Here is a 19176-nt window from a genome sequence, read left to right on the forward strand (position 1 = left end):
GTGGCAGACAGAGGGAGAAGCAGGCTCCCCGCTGAGCAAGGAGCCCAATGTGAGACTTGATCCTAGGCCCCTGGGATCATGACCTGAGCCGAAGGCAGACTGCTTAACTGAGCTACCCAGGTGTCCCATCTTTTTCTTGTTTCTGTTGAATTTTTATTTAATCTTTTTCTGAGCCCCAAGAAGTGATTGCCTTTTAGGGCATATTAGGATGTTAGCAACTTCTGCGTATGTGAAAGAATTTTTTAGCACAGTAAGAGTTACTACTTTATGAGGGTAGAAGGAACAAAAGAAACTGTTCTAAAGTTACTGTAACAAAAAAATGACGAGTGAAGGAAATTTTGAGACTAATTAATTCTATCTTTTTTGATTTCATAAGGGAAGGATCATTAAGTATAGTGGAACATGTCCTCTAGATACTTGGTGCTCCAAGTGTTGGCCAGAGATTGGCATCCCACGAGAGTTGGTTAGAAATGCAAAATCTCAGGTTCCACATCAGATATGCTGAATCAGAGTTTTTGTTTTCATAAGATTCCCAGGTGATTTAAATACACATTAAAGTTTGAGAATCACTGATCTAGACCAGTGTTCCTGGTCTAGAGTTAACGTACAAATAGAAAATGAGCGCATTGCCTTGAGGACTGAGAGGCCAGCATCCCAGCACACCTGTCACTCATTTATGGCAGACTAGAATTTAGGCAGCTCCAGAAACAAAAAAAAAAAAAGAGAGAGAGAGAAAAAGGTGGGGAAGGAAGATACGCTTTCATGGCTTGAGATCTTGATGTGAAATAAAGCACATAAGGTTCAGGAGGAACAGAGCAGTCGACTAGTCAGTTGGGAATGATTTGGATCTTGTAAAGTGCTTGATTGCAGAGGTAACTGTGAACTTGGGTGGAAGGAGACACATGAGGGAGTGAGGAAGCTGTAAGCATGGATAATAACTAACCACCACGTTTAAAGCATCTGCTCTTTCCAGTACTGGGCTTACTTTACATGCGTTGTTGCTAGTCCTTTAAAAAGTCATTGTTTCCTTGTTACACAATAAGGAGAGGAAGACACAGAAGCCAGTGTCACACAGCTAGTTTGTAAGATGGCATGGGACTGTGACAGAACTGTTAAAGCCAAGAATGGATGGGCGTTTGCATAAAATACTGAGATAATGCCCAAAACACACCTTTAGAAAGAGGCCTATTTCTTGGAAAATGCTAATGATAGAATTAGTTGTTATTTTTCTTTGTTTTTTTTTTTTCCCCCTGTGCCTAAAATAAGTTAACATCTTGCCTGCTTTTGGAAATATTCTGTCATACACACACACACACACACACACACACACAGAATGATTGTTAAAAAGGTAAATGCATAACAATTATGGGAAGTAAGCTGAGCCAGGAGAGGTAAGTTGTTCCAGAATATTTAGGCTAATGTTGATTACTCAGTTTGAACCCTTAACTCAGCAACTGAAAGAGAAATACATAGTTTTTGTGATTTAATATAAGTGAGCATATTGTCTTTATTAAAGTTTTTTGAACGCAAAGCTGTGTTTCTTGGGCAGACTCTCTTGAACAGCATTGTCTCCTATAGGAGTTGGGCAGTAAACACATGCACAGAGCAGTTAATCTAAGAACTTTCTTGGGAAGGGTCTTTTAAGGCTGATATTTATGTGTAGAAAAGACTGCGAGCGCGCGCGCGCACACGCAAATATGCATACAAAAAAGTTGACTTCGGTATTCAGTTTGTTAAAGTTATAAATTAAAGGACACAGCTCTACCTTAAAAAAGTTCAGTTTACTTACCTTAACCCTTTTGTAAGTTAAATAAATTTAAAAAATCACTTTTGAGGCTTTTTTGAATTATAATTGGTCTTTTTGATAAAGTAGTTAATATCTTCAGCATTTAGACTTGTTTATTAAATAATTTAATATTTGATTTCTATTGTTAAGGGATCTATTAACATAAACCTTCTTAAGTACTTAATTCTTCTTATAAGTGAAGTGAATTAGACCTATAAATGAAGTGAACCTCAAAAGGTGTCTTAGATATTTCAGTGCTGGGCATAAGCTCATTTAGGTTTCGATCCTGACTGCATGTTTGAATCCATTTCACACAAAGAGACAGCCCAGCGCAGTCCAGCTAGTTCAGCCACTGAGGATGGTTGGAGGTGACAAGGAACAAACCTCTGTGCTTTTGTTTCTTTATTGGCAAAATGGGGATCTGGGGTTCCCACCCTAAGAGCTCTGATGGGGATTAAGTGAGTGAACACACAGACACGCAGGGCTTCTTTAGAAAGGGCCAGGCCGATAATAAAGTCCTAGGTAAGTGTTAACTTCTCAAAATTGGAATTACAGGTCTGTTGTTAATAAGCCAAATTCTAACTATAAAGAGAATAAAAATATCACATATATCCTTATTTTCTTTATTAACCCAGAAAATGTTAATATAGTATTGATTCTCTTAAATCTTTCTTAATTCTAAATCTTTGCAGGGATAAAGGGTGCATATCAATTTAAGGAGGTAATTCCCACCCCAGTTAATTTGGGTTGCTTCATTTTTAATCACAGGTTTTTCAATCTTTCAATTTTTCCAGATATGTACACCTACTAAAGGAAGAAATTTATAGTCACTAGTTTCTGTCTTCAGAACTCCAAAAGGAGATGGCTTCTCACCTTGCGGCATCTGTTCTTTGGCAGCCACAAGAGTCTGCCACTCACTTAAGCTTGACTGCCTGCTCCCCTCCCCCCACCTTTTTATTTTTATTTATTTATTTATTTATTTTTTTAAAGATTTTATTTATTTATTTGAGAGAGAGAGCGCAAGAGGGGGTAGGGTTAGAGGGAGAAGCAGACTCCCCACCGAGCAGGGAGCCCGATGTGGGACTCGATCCCGGGACTCCGGGATCATGACCTGAGCCGAAGGCAGTCGCTTAACCAACTGAGCCACCCAGGCGCCCTCCCCCCACCTTTTTAAAACATTCATTTCAAGTTTGCCTCTGAAGACTGTTGAATATGATGGAGATCCTAAGATGCATGTGATTCCAAAGATGAGAATCTTTGACCCTGTTAGGATTTTGTGTTCTTTCATTTTCTTAGCCCTGTATAATCCTTTAGATATTTAAAATGTGTGGTGGAATGCTCACTAGCTTTACTGTGTTGCCTGACTAGTGACCTATTATGAAGTTATTCAGTGACACAGGAGGAGGCTCATACAAAATTTTTCTTAGGAAGCTGCTTTGCCAGCGCAAATACTCAAAAAATATCTCAATAAAGTGTGGAAAACCCATGGAATTCCTGGCTAAAGTTTTTGAGAGCAGACATTGCTCTCAAATACCTCTGCCGGTGTTAATGTGGCTCCTGTTGGTCTAGGCTCTGGCTGTTCAGGATCTCATTCTGGTGGGTCATTCATGGTACATTCCTGGTTATGTGTCTTTATGTGTCTGAATCCGAATTGGACTTATCTCTAGCTATGGTTTGAGTTTGGCATAGTTGATAGAGAGCTTTTGTTTTGGTCGTACTGGTCACCAAGTTTAGTTACTACTTCTTGAGCCCCTTGCTGGAGTATATCATGTTGAACATAGAAAGCTGTCTCTCTTTCTCTCTCTCTTTTTTTTTTGGTCACGGTAGAGCCTGCATCTTTCTAGCTAATTTATTAAAACATTATATGAAGTTAAAAAAAAAATGTGGGGTGCAGGGTTTATCAAGAGCCCTTTGTACTCAACATGTTGATAAAAAGACTTAGAAGCCCACTAATTTATTTATTTATTTTTTTAAATTGATGCTATGTAGGGGCGCCTGGGTGGCTCAGTCCGATAAGCAGCTGCCTTCTGCTCAGGTCATGATCCCAGAGTCCTGGGATTGAGTCCCGCGTCTGCCTCCCTGCTCCTCCCTCTGCCTGCCACACCCCTGCTTGTGTGCGTGCTCTGTCTGACAAATAAAATAAAATCTTAAAAAAATATATAAATTGCTGGTATGTAGCTTGGCTTGTTAATGGCCGGTGCTCAGATAACAGAGAGCAAGCTTACCTGTTGTACTTTCGTTTCACGGTTATCCTCTCAAGTTCTGAACATGGTTTTAACACAAGATGGTACAAGAGCAATGATAACGGGAGAATGAACAGTAAAGAAGACCAAACCAGATGAGAAAAATAGATCATCTAAATTAGATGGCAAACAGATTCATCTCCTTTTCCAGGTGATTGAGGCTGAATGTAGTACCTTTGGAAGGAGTGCTCTGATCAGTTGACAGTGTTTTTCTTGGGGGCGATCATGGGAGGGAACTTTTGCCATCTCTAGATTCACAGATGATTTGAGGAACGTGGAGTCATGATATTAGAGGCACTCTACTGTCCTTATAAAGACTTTGGCTAAAAGGTTTATTTTGTATGTTGCAGGCTAGTGTACTTGATACTAACCTCTAGAAAAATTCTTGAGCATTTTATAAACAATGTTCCTGAGCAAATGTGACAGTTTCAAATGAAAGCCCTTTTACATTGTCGTCTTCCATGGTATAAAATTTACATTATCCTTTGAGCTGCTTTACTTATTTAGTGAGCAATTCTAGAACAGTGTTCAATAAACTTTTTCTGTAAAGGGCCAGATAGTAAATATTTGCAGCTTTGCTGTAGGCGATTGAGTCTGTGTTGTACCAGCTCAGCTTTGCCCTTGTGTCATGAGAGCAGTAGTAGACAAGATATAAAACTTTATCTGTGGACACTGACGTTTGAATTTCGTATTACTTTCACATGTCAAGAAATATCCCCCCCCTTAAAATATGTAAAAACCATTCCTTACTTGTGGGTCTTACAAAAACAGGCAGTGGTTCAGGTTTGACCTGCGGGCCGTGGTGCCAATCTGTGCTCTGTGAGTTGCCTGCCTCAACCTCCAATTTTGTCTGTTCTAATAATCCTTAAAATCCTTTCACTGCTGGGGCGCCTGGGTGGCTCAGTCAGTTAAGTGTCTGCCTTCGGCTCAGGTCATGATCCCGGGGTCCTGGAATCAAGCCCCAGGTCAGGCTCCCTGCTCAGCGGGGAGCCTGCTTCTCCCTCTCCCTCTACCTGCTGCTCCCCCTGCTTGTGCTCTCTCTCTCTCTCTCTCTGTCAAATAAAAAAAATAAAAATAAAAATTCTTTCACTACTTTACTAAGTGCTTTGTGCTACCTTTAAAAAAGTAATTTGCTTTATTTATCCGGTTAAATTAAAAATAATTTTTACTTGTTTGTATTGTTGAAACTTGTTGGCATTAAGTTGTAATTTTTCCTGCTTCCCATCAAACGCTATGAGGCATGGAAAGATGCCTTATGAATAAAGTCGTGGGGCTCTCCATCCCACCCTCCCCCATTAATTCAGTATAAATTCTTCTCAAGAAGTTTGCTAGTGGATGGGACGCCTGACTGGCTCAGTTGATAGAGCATGCAACTCTTTTTTTTTTTTTTTTTTTTTAAAGATTTTATTTATTTATTTGACAGAGAGGCAGCGAGAGAGGGAACACAAGCAAGGGGAGTGTGAGAGGGAGAAGCAGGCTTCCCGCGGAGCAGGGAGCCCGATGCGGGGCTCGATCCCAGGACCCTGGGATCAGACCTGAGCCGAAGGCAGATGCTTAACGACTGAGCCACCCAGGCGCCCCGAGCATGCAACTCTTGATCTTGAGGTCATAAGTTCGAGCCCCACATGGGGTATAGAAGATTACTTAAAAAAAAAGAAGTTTGCCAGTGGGGAAGATTTCCCTGTGAAGTAGTTGCCATCCCAAATGATGCCACTCTGAAGCCCTGTATGTTTATTTCTGTTTTCTTTTTGAGTGTATGTACATCTCCTCTACATAGAAACTGAATGAGGAAAAAACGTAAATTAGTTAATATGTCACCATTATAAACTGGCACAAATCATTAATATTTTCAGAGACTTTATCACCTCACAGTTGTGTGATATGTTTTGGGAGTCTTATTTGTTGGTTGGTTATAAAAGCAAGCCAGCAGCCTTCCAGAGATCTTCTTTGTCCAGCACGGAACCTGGAGGAACTGGATTAACACCACAGCGTGGGGGAGAGACAACAGAGGGGGTGGGGGTTCTTTTGTTTGAATCTCCAAGCTGGATACTAAAATCAGCCTGATGGACTGTGACGAATAGGGTCCCAGTCACAGTGGAACAAGATTTATATTTACCTAGAGTGTAATTGGACTGAGATTTCCTGCAGTTATGTTAAAATCCTCGGCCCTTATGCTTGGTGAGCAAGTGTTTGAACTCCTAAGCTCTGGAGGTTTAGCTTTTTCTGGCTCAATTAATTGTTAAATGTTCCCTTTATTATAATTATACATCGATGCCTCGCTTTGTAGTAGCTGAGGAAATTGCTGAAAGAGTTGTTTAATCTGTTATACTCTATCAGTTTTGTAAAAAGCTCTTTTTTAAAGGAAACAATTTTGATTTGAAGTGGCATGGTGGTATTTGAGTTGGAGAGCATCATTGAAATTGAAATGCAGGAATTTGGCTCCGCTCTTGACAGGGATTGGCTTGTAGTTGACGTTGACCCATGTGTTTGTCATCTTTCCAGATGCTGCCTTCTATTTATTCTGACAGCTTCACCAGCTGAGAAAACCAGACTTTCCAAGATTAAAAACATTGTCTGTGAATTTAAAGATGGAACAGGGTTTATGTTTGTTGAATTACTTTAAAATGTATGTATATAAGAATGATTTCCTTTTGTAAAACATTTAAATACTATAGAATAGATACTTGTGTACATGAGTTTTGCTTTGAAGATGTCTGAATGCTGCAAACACTACCAAAAATAAAAATATGCTTTCTATTCCTTCATATGTTTGTGTTAGTATAAATTTTTTAATAGATTTTTAAGTACCAAGAAATAGATGGGAGCAGTTAAGTTACATGGTTCTTTTAAGTTAATGCTTAAAATGCCTGGAAATGGAGAGACTTCTACCTTTATCATTATGAGTGTATTAAATATCCAGTACCTTTAAATCTTTTTCATTATTTCACCATTAAATATGTGTTCAAACTAATTAGGCAGCATACTATATGTTACATATGAAAGAAATTCTATATTTGTTCACTCATTTGACCCCTAAATTTATTTTCTCACTTATATTTCTAAATTTCCTTATTCATTTGCCTTTACAAGGAACACCTCTTCAGTGATGTCTAGTGTGATAATTAGTAAAATGTGTAAACTGAACTATAAAAGGCAAAGATAGAGTTGTTTTATATTCCCTCTGAAGGCTGTAGGCATTGTTCTGGCTTTCTTTGTGTGCTGGGCAGATGTTGATGCTTGACAGATGGTGTGTTAGTGGCTCAACTGATCAATAGAGATATTGTAAAAAAAAAAAAAAAAAATGTTGTGGGGGTTGATTATGGCTTTAAGTTCCTTTTAAAAAGGGGAAATGGAGTGAGTTTATAGTATAGATTTTTAATATTATTTCAGTATGTTACTTTTCATTATTCTCAGCTTTTAATTAACATTTTAATTTGTGCTCCATTAGTAACGCTGTGCGTGACTGTAGGCTCTGAGGCAGGCTGTTATTATTTTTATTAGGTGGTATTTAGTTTTCATGCTTGTCCTGTCATCCTCTTGTGCTGGTATTGTAAAACATAGGTACTGTACGTACAATTACCAAATTGATTGAGGGAATGTTAACAATACTTTGTATAATTATACTTTTTTTCTCTTTAGTAGAGGGAAGGGAAATGTCAAAGAAAAATGCCTCACCTGTTATGCTGTGTTTTTATATTGTTGGGAACAATAAAAAGCTAAAAAGTAGTGTTTTAATTACCACGATTCCATGGTGCAAAAATACACCTAAAGTTTTGAGGTTTGTATTTGAGAATTAACTCTAGCAGCACTCAGCACTCAGGGGGAGGTTATGCTTCTTCCTTACAGGGGATTTTATACCTCACATTTCAGGCTGGACAATGGACATCAGATTTCCAGTTTGCTCTCTGTACTGGCTAGAAGACATTTTTTTTTATTATGTTATGTTAATCACCATACATTACATCATTAGTCTTTGATGTAGTGTTCCATGATTCATTGTTTGCATATAACACCTAGTGCTCCATGCAGAACGTGCCCTCTTTAATACCCATCACCAGGCTAACCCATCCCCCCCACACCCCTCCCCTCTAGAACCCTCAGTTTGTTTCCCAGAGTCCATAGTCTCTCATGGTTCGTCTCCCCCTCCGAATTCCCCCCCCTTCATTTTTCCCTTCCTACTATCTTCTTTTTTTTAAACATATAATGTATTATTTGTTTCAGACGTACAGGTCTGTGATTCAACAGTCTTGCACAATTCACAGCGCTCACCATAGCACATACCCTCCACGATGTCTATCACCCAGCCACCCCATCCCTCCCAACCCCCATCACTCCAGCAACCCTCAGTTTGTTTCCTGAGATTAAGAATTCCTCATATCAGTGAGATCATATGATACATGTCTTTCTCTGACTGGCTTATTTCACTCAGCATAATACCCTCCAGTTCCATCCACGTCATTGCAAATGGCAAGATTTCATTCCTTTTGATGGCTGCATAATATTCCATTTTGTATATATACACCATGTCTTCTTTATCCGTTCATCTGTCGATGGCCATCTTGGCTCTTTCCATAGTTTGGCTATTGTGGACATTGCTGCTATAAACATCGGGGTGCACATACCCCTTCGGATCACTACATTTGTATCGTTGGGGTAAATACCCAGTAGTGCAATTGCTGGGTCGTATGGTAGCTCTGTTTTCAACTTTTTGAGGAACCTCCATACTGTTTTCCAGAGTGGCTGCACCAGCTTGCATTCCCACCAACAGTGTAGGAGGGTTCCCCTTTCTCCGCATCCCTGCCAACATCTGCCGTTTCCTGACTTGTTAATTTTAGCCATTCTAACTGGTGTGAGGTTGTATCTCATTGAGGTTTTGATTTGGATTTCCCTGATGTCAAGCGATGTTGAGCACTTTCTCATGTGTCTGTTGGCCATTTGGATGTCTTCTTTGGAAAAAGAGACATTTTGAGGGAGAAAAACCCTGGGCTATCTTTCAGGCTCATAAACTAGAATGCTTTTGAAGTTTGCAACTATCCAGAAAGCAGATATTTGGCATCATGGAGTTGCAGTGCTTTTGGCATTCCTATCCTGATTGGTGGAGGCTACTTGTTTGTAGAAAGCAGCAATTTTGTCATATGTTTTACTTCTCTTACTTGCCCCTCTCCCCCGCCCCCCAGCTGCTAGGATACTCAGTGCTATGGCCTCTGGTACAGCCACACATGGATCACCAACTCCCTTTTCAGTGTTGTTTCTGAACTGATGAGCAGTGGTCCCATTTCAATGTTCTTGCCTCTGAATTCACCTGCTGCCTTTTGCCTTTGCCCTGTGAATGTATTTTTGAAATTTGGCTATAGGCCTTTCTTTTTATCTTTCCCCCATATTTCCCCTCCTGCATTTGTTCTTTTTTCTTTTGGATGAGCAAATAATACATTTTCAGGGAAGAAAATTAAAATATTCAGATAAGCAAAAGTTAAAAATCTCAAAACCATGAGTCTGCTGTTAATATTTTGTTGTATTATCACTTTCCTTAGTAAACAGGTGTGGGGTTATGCTACTCCCTGTTTTGTAATAATGCTTTTGAAATTGACATGTTCTGAATTTATTGCCATGCCAGTAATTATAAATCTGAATCACTGCTGCTTTCTAATACCAATAATACTGGCATTCTCAACCTGGAAGGGTCCGTGGTCAACCCAGGGAACTGTGAATATAATTCAGAAGACTGTGAACTTCATTACATTTCAAATGACACTCAGCATTCAGTTATGTTTCAGTTATGAAGATAGACAACAAACCGTAGGGATATTGGTAGTACCTGTGACACCACTATGAGCCACAGACATTCCCATAGCACGTAACACAGAGAAAAACATCTGAGAATAATGTTTATGTTCATCACGACTTTGAAATTATGGAGGTTATTAAGGGAATAACCTTTAATAAATTTTATTATTTAAGGAGTCAATAAAGTACATATATTATAAATATTTTTTCTCATACTGTGATAAATATTTTAATTCATTTTTTTTGTGACTTTAAAATTGTTTTTGAAGAGTTGTGTATAGGTTGTTAAAGTCCCTTGCTGCCTGAAAAACATTAGGTGCACCTGCATTAATGGATAGATACCATCGTGTGACTAGTTGTATATTGTTGGATTTTAGGTTCTTTCCAAATATTTTCCTTTATGAGCAACAATGGTGAGCATTTATTCATTTCTGCTCACTCTCCTTGGGAATAGAATTGCTGAGTTAAAGGGTATGTCTGGATGTCCAAAGATTTTTAATGTAGTGCCATTGTAATTCTTTTCAATTACCCCTGATGTACCATGGGATTTTGGCCTCTGCAAGTACTGAATTTCTGGTTTTGAAACTGGAGAAGTGTTCTCTAGGTAGAGCAGGAGACTCTGTGTCACCTTTGGATAGTAAATCTTCACTTCAGAGAATGGATCAGACACATTCGTGTGCTCTGTTTTTTATCCATAGTTAATGGCGTGGAAAGGAGGAGATAAAGCTGTGACATTAGAGAGAATGCCTTCTTTCTAGTATGAAGTAAAATCTGAGAGTTTAGTGTAGTATGAATTCTGGTCAGCTCTAACTTTCATAAATAATAAAACGTTCCAGAAAATTTGGTTATCAGTGGCCCCTGTATTTTGTTGGAGGAGCAGCCACATATTCTCTCAAGTCCTAAAATCAAACCCGTGTGGAAGTGGAGAAGAAAAGGGAGCGCCTGAGTGGTACCAGCAGACACCATCAAACTGCCTTCCACACAACATGCCAGTCGGTTTGCAGAAGTTACCGTCCCTTATTCCTACTTGTGAAACCTTTGGGGTAGAGTCAGCACTAGAAGCTTGGTGAAGTCTCTTCAGGGAGGCAGTTGTGGACTTTGTTCTGCCTTATTTTATCTGCCTGTAGGGACTGATTCTTAATCCTACTGGAAGGTAATAGTATGCTATCTACTCAAACTGTTTTAGTCATTCTGAATTGAGAGCACTGTGTTGTATGTTTTTACACACTTGCTAGGGTTATCTGTTCCTTCCTAGCTTTAACTATTAAAAAAAAATTAGAATGTTTTCCCCAAATCATTGTTCTGGATGTCACTCTGTTCATGAATGTGGTTTAAGTATTTTGCCCCCTTTTTTTTTTTTTTTAAAGATTTTGTTATTTATTTGACAGAGACACAGCGAGAGAGGAACACAAGCAGGGGGGGTGTGAGAGGGAGAAGCAGGCTTCCCGAGGAACAGGGAGCCTGATCCGGGGCTCGATCCCAGGACCCTGGGATCATGACCCGAGCCGAAGGCAGACGCTTAACAACTGAGCCACCCAGGCGCCCCTATTTTGCTCCATTTTAAAATAATTTAAAGATATTTGTGTACAATGGCCAGAAATGCTGAATTGTGAATAGTAAATTCTTGGTCTGGTTCTTTAGCTACAGTCAAAGGTTTTGTTAATTTTATTGCATGTGGCCTCCATTCCCATTGTCATTTTTTTTTTTAATTTTGTAGAAGCCTTTATTTCAGTGATCAAAAGAATGCAATAAATGGAGTCTACACTGATTAACATTAACATGCACCTCTACCTGAAACTGCTGTTAGTTTTTGCCTGGCGTAAATCTTTATAACCTATTTAGGCACATCTTTGAATTTTTCGGACCCTGATATACAGGGTAAGTAAGCTTCTTCCTCATGGCAGTTTAGTAATGAGAATTATGTTCACTGGCTAGATTCCTTTATAGCAAAAGGCCTCTAGACACTTAGGCTACCTGTACTACCTCAAGACTATACCTTATACATTAAAGAAAACCACAGCATAAGGGAGGGAGAGAATCTAGAAAGCTCAGTGTATTGTATGAACATCCCATAGATTTTTTTCTAGTGCTGATAGTCAAAACACTAGATAAGGAGGCCTATAGTTAAGTACCAAATTACTCTTCTCCCACTGCTGCCCTTTCTGAGAGACACAAAGATGTATAGCCAATCTCCCCAGAAATCTGAAATGAATCCACACAAATGACAGATTTTACCTAATGTGGTCCCACAATCAAATTATAGAAAGCAGTTCCACTATCAAAATTATAGGGAGCAGTTAATGGGACTTTGAGAAAGCATAGTCCCACATACAGTAATATGCATCTAGTAGAGTTTTCCATTCATCTGTCAATTGTTTTCACAAGATTAGCATTAAAAAACACAACCAAGTACACATATGACCTTCACCCCTCCCCCCCCACAAAATTGATCTTTGTTCATTCTCAGATGACAGGATGTCCCAAGAGTGACAAAGGTGGGAGCCAATTCCCCCATAGCCTTTTCTTCAACTATCCCATCAACCGCTCTTCATTTCTTGAACTACCTTCCTTTTCCAAAGAGGTAATGCTGAGGTCAGTCAGAAAGGCTTTCTGAGAAAACTGGCTTGGATTTCTGGGTCTGTTCCAGTCGATTCAAGATGAATTGGCTTGTATCAATGAAGCGCTCAACACAGTTCACAAAACAGGCCTCAGCCAGACTGTCCAGCTTTGGCCCAGGCTTGTCCATGCACTTCTCCCAACAAAGTTCCGTCATCTGGTGCACCAGTTGCTGGAAGCATTGCTTCTGAGTCTCCACCTCGATTGAAATGTTGCAGCTGTGGGTCCACCGAGCCCAAACCCGCCACAGATGAAGACGAGGAGGAATCCATCCCAGCACCGCCACGCATGCCGAGACGAACTCCACACCAACTCACCGACCTTCGTGTGTCTCCGCGACCCCCATTGTCATTTTTGATCTATTTCATGCTCCACCTCCAGCCAATACATTTGCCTTTAGGCTAACTGGAAGGGTAAGGAGAGCAGGGCCTCTTCTTTTCAGTAATCAGTTTCCAGAAGTTGAAATTCTGTAGTTCTGTTTATATCCCTTGACCAGAGTTTAGTCATATTATAAAATCAGCTATAAGGGAAGCTGAGAAATGTGGTCTTTATTCTAAGGGGCCACAAGGCCCTGCTAGACATCAGATATTCTGTTACTAAGGAAGAAGGGGAGGGGCACCTGGGTGGCTCAGTTGTTAAGCGTCTGCCTTCGGCTCAGGTCATGATCCCAGGGTCCTGGGATCGAGCTCCGCATCGGGCTCTGTGCTCTCTGGGAGGCCTGCTTCTCCCTCTCCCACTCCCCCTGCTTGTGTTCCCTCTCTCGCTATGTCTCTCTCTGTCAAATAAATAAAATCTTAAAAAAAGGGTGGGGGAATGAATGTTATGCTCAGAGACTAAAACCCAAGTGCAATTAAAATTATTGCAGACATATAGTTACTTATTTGTTTTCATGTCTGGTTCTGATATTAGAATGGTGAACTTGTCAAGGGAAGGACAATATTTTTATTCATCTTAGTATCTCTGACACTAGCTGGTATGTAGCTGGTGCCCAGTAAGTCTGTGTGTGAATGTTTTAGGAGTTTATGAATTCTGTTTCTTGTAGAATATATTTATCTTCATTTTTTAACTTTAATGTAATCTCGACAGGATTTGTCTGTTACTACTTCAGTTAAAATGGAGAAGTCTAATTTTTTTCCCCCAGAGTTCTGATTCATTTCATCTCAGCAGATGTTCAAAACATGATTTTTACAAGGTACAAATTACAAAAAGTAAAAGTCTCATTAAGTGTTATATTGGCCCAAAGCAGCTGCAATCATTTTTTTGAAGTGTGTTGAGTACAGCTTCGGGTAGAAAACATCCAGAACTTCTTATGGTCTAAACAATAAACTAAATCTCTCATTTCATTTGGGAATCAAGAGGCATTTAGATATTTTAAATACTGCTACCTTGCATAGATCTTTGCTAATTTTGATTATGAAAGTGACAGGTGGATGGCAGATTACCAGACAAGATCTCACCTACTCCCTCCTGCCACCCCAGTAGAATACTTTTTAGCCTGAGAATGATGTATATATTTTTTTTTTTTTTTAAAGATTTTTATTTATTTATTTGACAGAGAGAGGCACAGCGAGAGAGGGAACACAAGCAGGGGGAGCGGGAGAGGGAGAAGCAGGCTTCCCGCAGAGCAGGGAGCCCGATGTGGGGCTTGATCCCAGGACCCTGAGATCATGACCTGAGCTGAAGGCAGACGCTTAACGACTGAGCCACCCAGGCGCCCCTGATGTATATGTTCTAAAGCAAAATACCACATGTAGAATCCTAAGGAGATAGATTATTGGAAATTGTTGTATAGGTGGAATTTCCCCCCCTAAATACCTGTTGAGTACTTAGAAAATGACATTTTACAATTCACAGTGGGCTGAAGATCTGTTATGAAAATTTGAGGTCTCAGTATTTATTCAGTCATGTGAAATTGACTGCAAGTTTTAAGTTATTCTTAAAATATCTTTAGTTTTTGACTTTAATTTTGAAATAAGCACCTAACTAAACAATAGTAACAGCAACAACAACAAAAACCCAAATTAAAACAATAAGGATTTAAGGGTGAGAGGGAAGAGGTACAGATAGAATAAGAGAGTCAGGGAATAGGTTTGATTTGCCCTTAGAGGTTTATATAAATTATATAAACTAACTAAAGATTTCTGTAAAGCAGAGAATTAAATTTAAGGCCTGGAATAGTGTTTGAATAAGCTAGTAGAATTTAATGGGGTATGTTAGATGTCAGCAATAGTATTAGCTTCGAATTGATCAGCTAATAACATAAGAACGCGATCTTCTATATCTAACTTTCTGCAGGGCATTTTGTGGAGGTGAGGTGTAGGGCAAGATACAAAGGTAGACAGGATTCTAGTCCTTGATCCTTCATTTTGTAGGGAGAAATGACACTTATTCAAGTACTACTACATGTTAGTAACAGGCGGTGAGTGGGCAGATGCCAGCTGAACAGGACGGATTGTAAGTCGGTGATACTGGGTAAGACATGAAGACCTTGATTTGGGTCCTGGAGTTTGGGCAGAGTTACAGTAGGACCAGGTAGAGGCAGGGCGTCTCTGTTAGGGGCAGCAGCATGGAGAATTTCATGGAACAGGGCATGATGTGGTTATAGAAGATTCAGGACCCAGTTGAGTAGATGTAAATATCACGTTGAAAAAAGGAATGAAAAGGGTAGCTTGGATTTTCCTTTACTTCTCTTTTGTGTGGATTGCAGTTTGTCAGTCTATGACTCTCGTGGTTATAGTTGTGGGGCAGCAAATTCTGGATGCTTGCCTTATAATTATTTGGGTCTTGATTTGATAAGTTTCTTTTAAGGTGCTTTTTTTCATGCCTTTTTCTCCTTTAAGCATCTCTTACACAGCTGTGTGGATGCTTAGGTGAAAGACTAATCACTCAAGAAGAGAAATCACTCATGGGATTGTTGTGTTGTCTGGTAAATAAAACTCAGAGGTAAATTTCTGTTAAACAGAATATCAGTCTCAGAGGCAATTCAGTACGGTATTTATTAATATGTGTCATGTATCTTGTTTGTATATCTAAATCCATATGGTAAGTTTAGCCTACTTTTAATAAATCTCAATTAATGTTGACATTGTGATTTATTTGAAATATATAAGAAAATTGTCCAATAGTAAGTAAAAAAAGTATGTAAAGCAGGAAATTTTAATCTTCAGTTTTGCTAGCTAAAAAACTCCATAATAATTGAGCATCTTTCTGTTCAGACTGACAACTAAACTTATTTTCCCAGCCTTTAGTTATATTTAAGTCCTCTTTCTGAAAAGTTGGTAATAAATATTTAAATGGGTAGAAATATTATATGAATATATACATTAGTCTTACAAGAAAAGGCTTACAAGATGTGGATGCCTGTAAAGTACAAAAAAGTAATTGGTGTGGGAAATTCTGTAGCTTGGTGCTTGAACTGTGGAACAGTTGCGTTTACAAAATTGAGAACTGCAGACTACAATTAACTGTCATTAATTTCTGTGAATAGAAATATGTTCCATTTACTGTACAATCAGGAGCTAGGCTTGAATGAGTTTAAATAGATGAAATCTAAATTATCCTGACAGTCCATTAAATACTAGCAGAAAACCCGTAAAGAAAATGGATTCACTATGATACCAGTTTATAATAAAATCATTTGCCAAATAAGAATTACAGTCCAGGCATCGAGAATTCTGTGTATTTCCAGTGAGCACTGCAAATTGGTTGAACCATTTATTGTAAAGCCCAGGCTCCCAGCACGTTGTTTTCTGAGGGAGCAACCAGTGTTGCTTGAAATCTGCTCTGCAGCATGTGACACCAGGTCAGACTAGCGATTTGTTTGTTGTCAGCCGTATGCGGAGAGCGGAATCTTCACTCCAGCCTGTCGCTGGTTATTTTTTCCTATGATTACTGGGCAGAGTGTTCTAGAAGTGTTTGAACTCAATTTGAGTTGGTTTCCTAACTGTACATATTCAGCCATGTTCTAGTTTGTAATCATTGTGGTGAGGACCTGTTGTTTTCATTAGCAATCAGTTATCCTCTACTAACTAGGGATTTTATCACAGAATTCATTTTTTAGAAAGAACCCATTGATTTGGGGTTGGGTTGTTACCCACCTTCTAAAGCACTAGAAAGCTAGGTACAGTGGGGCAGTAAGAGTGAGAGCAGGCTGGAAATTCCCCTCCCCCAAGTCTCTAATGCCCTAACTAACATGCTTTGCTTCCATAGGGCAGATGGCCACCACTGATTTGTAAAATAGGTCCTCCCCTGCCAGCTAGGTTTTGTGTGTTTTCTCATGGCACAAAAGCTCTACACAAACAGTTGTTAGAAACTGTAAGAGGGATCCACATCACTTAACTGGAGTTTGGGTGTTAAGCTGGCTTGGGTCTTTTTCACAGTTGGGATCAGTGTGGATCACAAGGAGGGCTTTTAAGGAACATATGCAGAAGGAAATGGTGGTGAGAGTGCTTCAGACACTCTGCTTGAGTAAGAGTGTCAACCCAGGGCCAATACTTAGCATATCCGTGTAGCTGGTTAAGATTGCTGCTCCTGGCACTACAGAGTTTTCAAGTCTATGTAGCAGATGATTGATTTGAAAAGTGGGGCAGGGTCTGGCTGCAGCAGTTATTCCAGAACACCAGCATCACTTCTTCAAGTTAGAAAGATGATTGTTTTGGATCAGTCTTTAAGCTTTTGATGTACTAGAAGATTTTTTGACTTCTAGAGGAGAAAAGGGAAAGGTGGGAAACTGAAACAGTCTCTTTCAGTTTGTGATGACCTGTTCCTCCCAGCCTCCCAGCTGGTTTTTCTCATTTAATTTCCTGTTAGCAGTGAGGACAAAGACAGATGAATGTTTGCTGGAAGTATACAGCGTTCTGTCTTTAGATAAAAGCCTGTGCTCGCTTGGGTAGTGCTAGTTGGGTATCTGTAGACATTGGAATATGTGGGATTTAATTTTCATGAAGCTTAGAAAGGAAGGGTCCAAGGGTGTGTTACTTGAGATCTTTTTCCCACTGACTTTAGAATCTTTAAGATGTTGCCCAGGTCAGTTTTGGTGATAGTTTTCAGGCTCAGAACACAGGATGAAGTAAGCACTGAGAGGATTTCACTTACTGAGGTGCTATTTTCCCAATTTTTGTTTCCTTTTTCCTTTTTAATTCTCCACTGTTCTAGACGATATGGGTATCCCTTCCCCACAAAAGAATCTAGTAGAAAACTAGAAGTAGACCGTCTTGAAATTGAGTTATTTCTTAAAAGAAGTATTTATTAGAAAACAGCATTCTTTATGTTCACATAGTACACAACAGCGTTCTTAATAGGATCTCATATAACTGCTTTTCTGTTTTTACATTTTTGTTCAGGTCAGTTGCTCCTTGTATAGTTTTTGAGTGTTTACTGTGGAGTGGAGTGTATTGTTATAGAGGTGAGGAATGATGATGGATTTGACTGTTAAACAGATGGGGAGGCTGCTGGAGAGGTGAGAGGCTCTGCCTTTGTAGACCGTGCAGTGCAGATTGGGGTTTCAGTGTTGTTTCTCACATGCGCATATAGCTACATACCTTTTTGCATGTTGGATATTTGGAAACACCCATATTAACTAGTGAGAGACTTGCGGACTTTTGAATCTGTAACATTAGACCAGTCGGCTGTTACCTCACAGAATGGTTCAGAGTGTCCAGGGTGGAGGAATCCTGTGTAAGAGAAATGGAACACAGAAGGATGGAGCAGTCGTGAGATTCAGCCTCTTTGTCCACCACTGTGCCACACTGTGTGTCTCTGGGAAATTTGTTTGTGAGAAAGTCTGTTTATGCATGCTTTTTCTCTTCTTTTCTTCTTCTTTTTTTTTTTCTTTAAACAAGTAGAAGGTTTTCTATTGGAAATTATATTACAGTGGCACTGCCATACCTTGCAAAGGGATGAGAAGGTATTTCAATGATTAAGGGGGCAGAAACGCATTAACAGGAGGGAAATTCTTTAAAGGACAGAGCTCAGCACAGACTGAGCATTGCCTGCACATTGTGACCACGGCTTTAATGCTGGGCTCACAGCGCTGCTTGCTCAATTAGTTGGTGAAGTAGGTGTCCACTGTGCTCTGGGAGGAGGCTGTCAGGAAGGATGCTGACAGGTTCTTTGTGTTTCAGGATAACAAACTGCCTGATGCTTCAGGCTATGGTTTTTACCCTTGAGAGGACCATGCTCTTGCTCTATTTACATAAACCTGCTGATTTGCTGAGGATTGAAAAGCAGAGAGGGCTTTCTTTGCCTTCATGTTTTGGCTGACTTCGATCCCCAGCTTAGCAAATGCTCTGTTGTTTGCAGATGACACAAAAGATTCTTGGACACAAAGCTATAATGAGGTTGTGAGAAACAGCCAGAAACGCCCCTGTTCAATATCATTGCATGGATCATGGATATAGGATTTGAGGTCACTTAATCGTGTGATCCATTCCCTGGTAGAGGTTTGGTGTTAGAGAGCAAGTCTCAACCCAGACCCACGGTTTTATTTCTAGACACCCCTAGTAAAGAAAAAAAAAGAGTTATCATGTATTGTTTGAATAATTGATATCGATGGTAATAGCCTCACTCATTTCTCTGGCGTATTTCAGGCTTGCTGATTTTAAGATTAAAAAAAAAAAAAATATATATATATATATTTGCCCTGCAGCAGCCGTTTGCTCAATCTGGTAAATATGCATTTTCATATGGGTAATTTTGAAAATGTGCGTTATGCACTTAATGGATTACTTCAGCTTTGCTCAGTTTTTC

At 39.6% G+C, this 19176-nt stretch overlaps 1 protein-coding gene and 1 pseudogene across 7 annotated transcripts in view; one reads left to right on the plus strand and one right to left on the minus strand.

The window, feature by feature from the left end:
* RERE (arginine-glutamic acid dipeptide repeats) overlaps window positions 1–19176 on the plus strand; it is a 415927-nt gene that overhangs the window by 162043 nt on the left and 234708 nt on the right. The window lies entirely within an intron of this gene.
* LOC118518033 (mitochondrial import inner membrane translocase subunit Tim8 A pseudogene) lies at window positions 12271–12803 on the minus strand (annotated as a pseudogene).

This window comes from Halichoerus grypus, chromosome 5 (genome assembly GCF_964656455.1).
Source record: "Halichoerus grypus chromosome 5, mHalGry1.hap1.1, whole genome shotgun sequence".
NCBI classification, from domain to species: Eukaryota; Metazoa; Chordata; class Mammalia; order Carnivora; family Phocidae; genus Halichoerus; species Halichoerus grypus.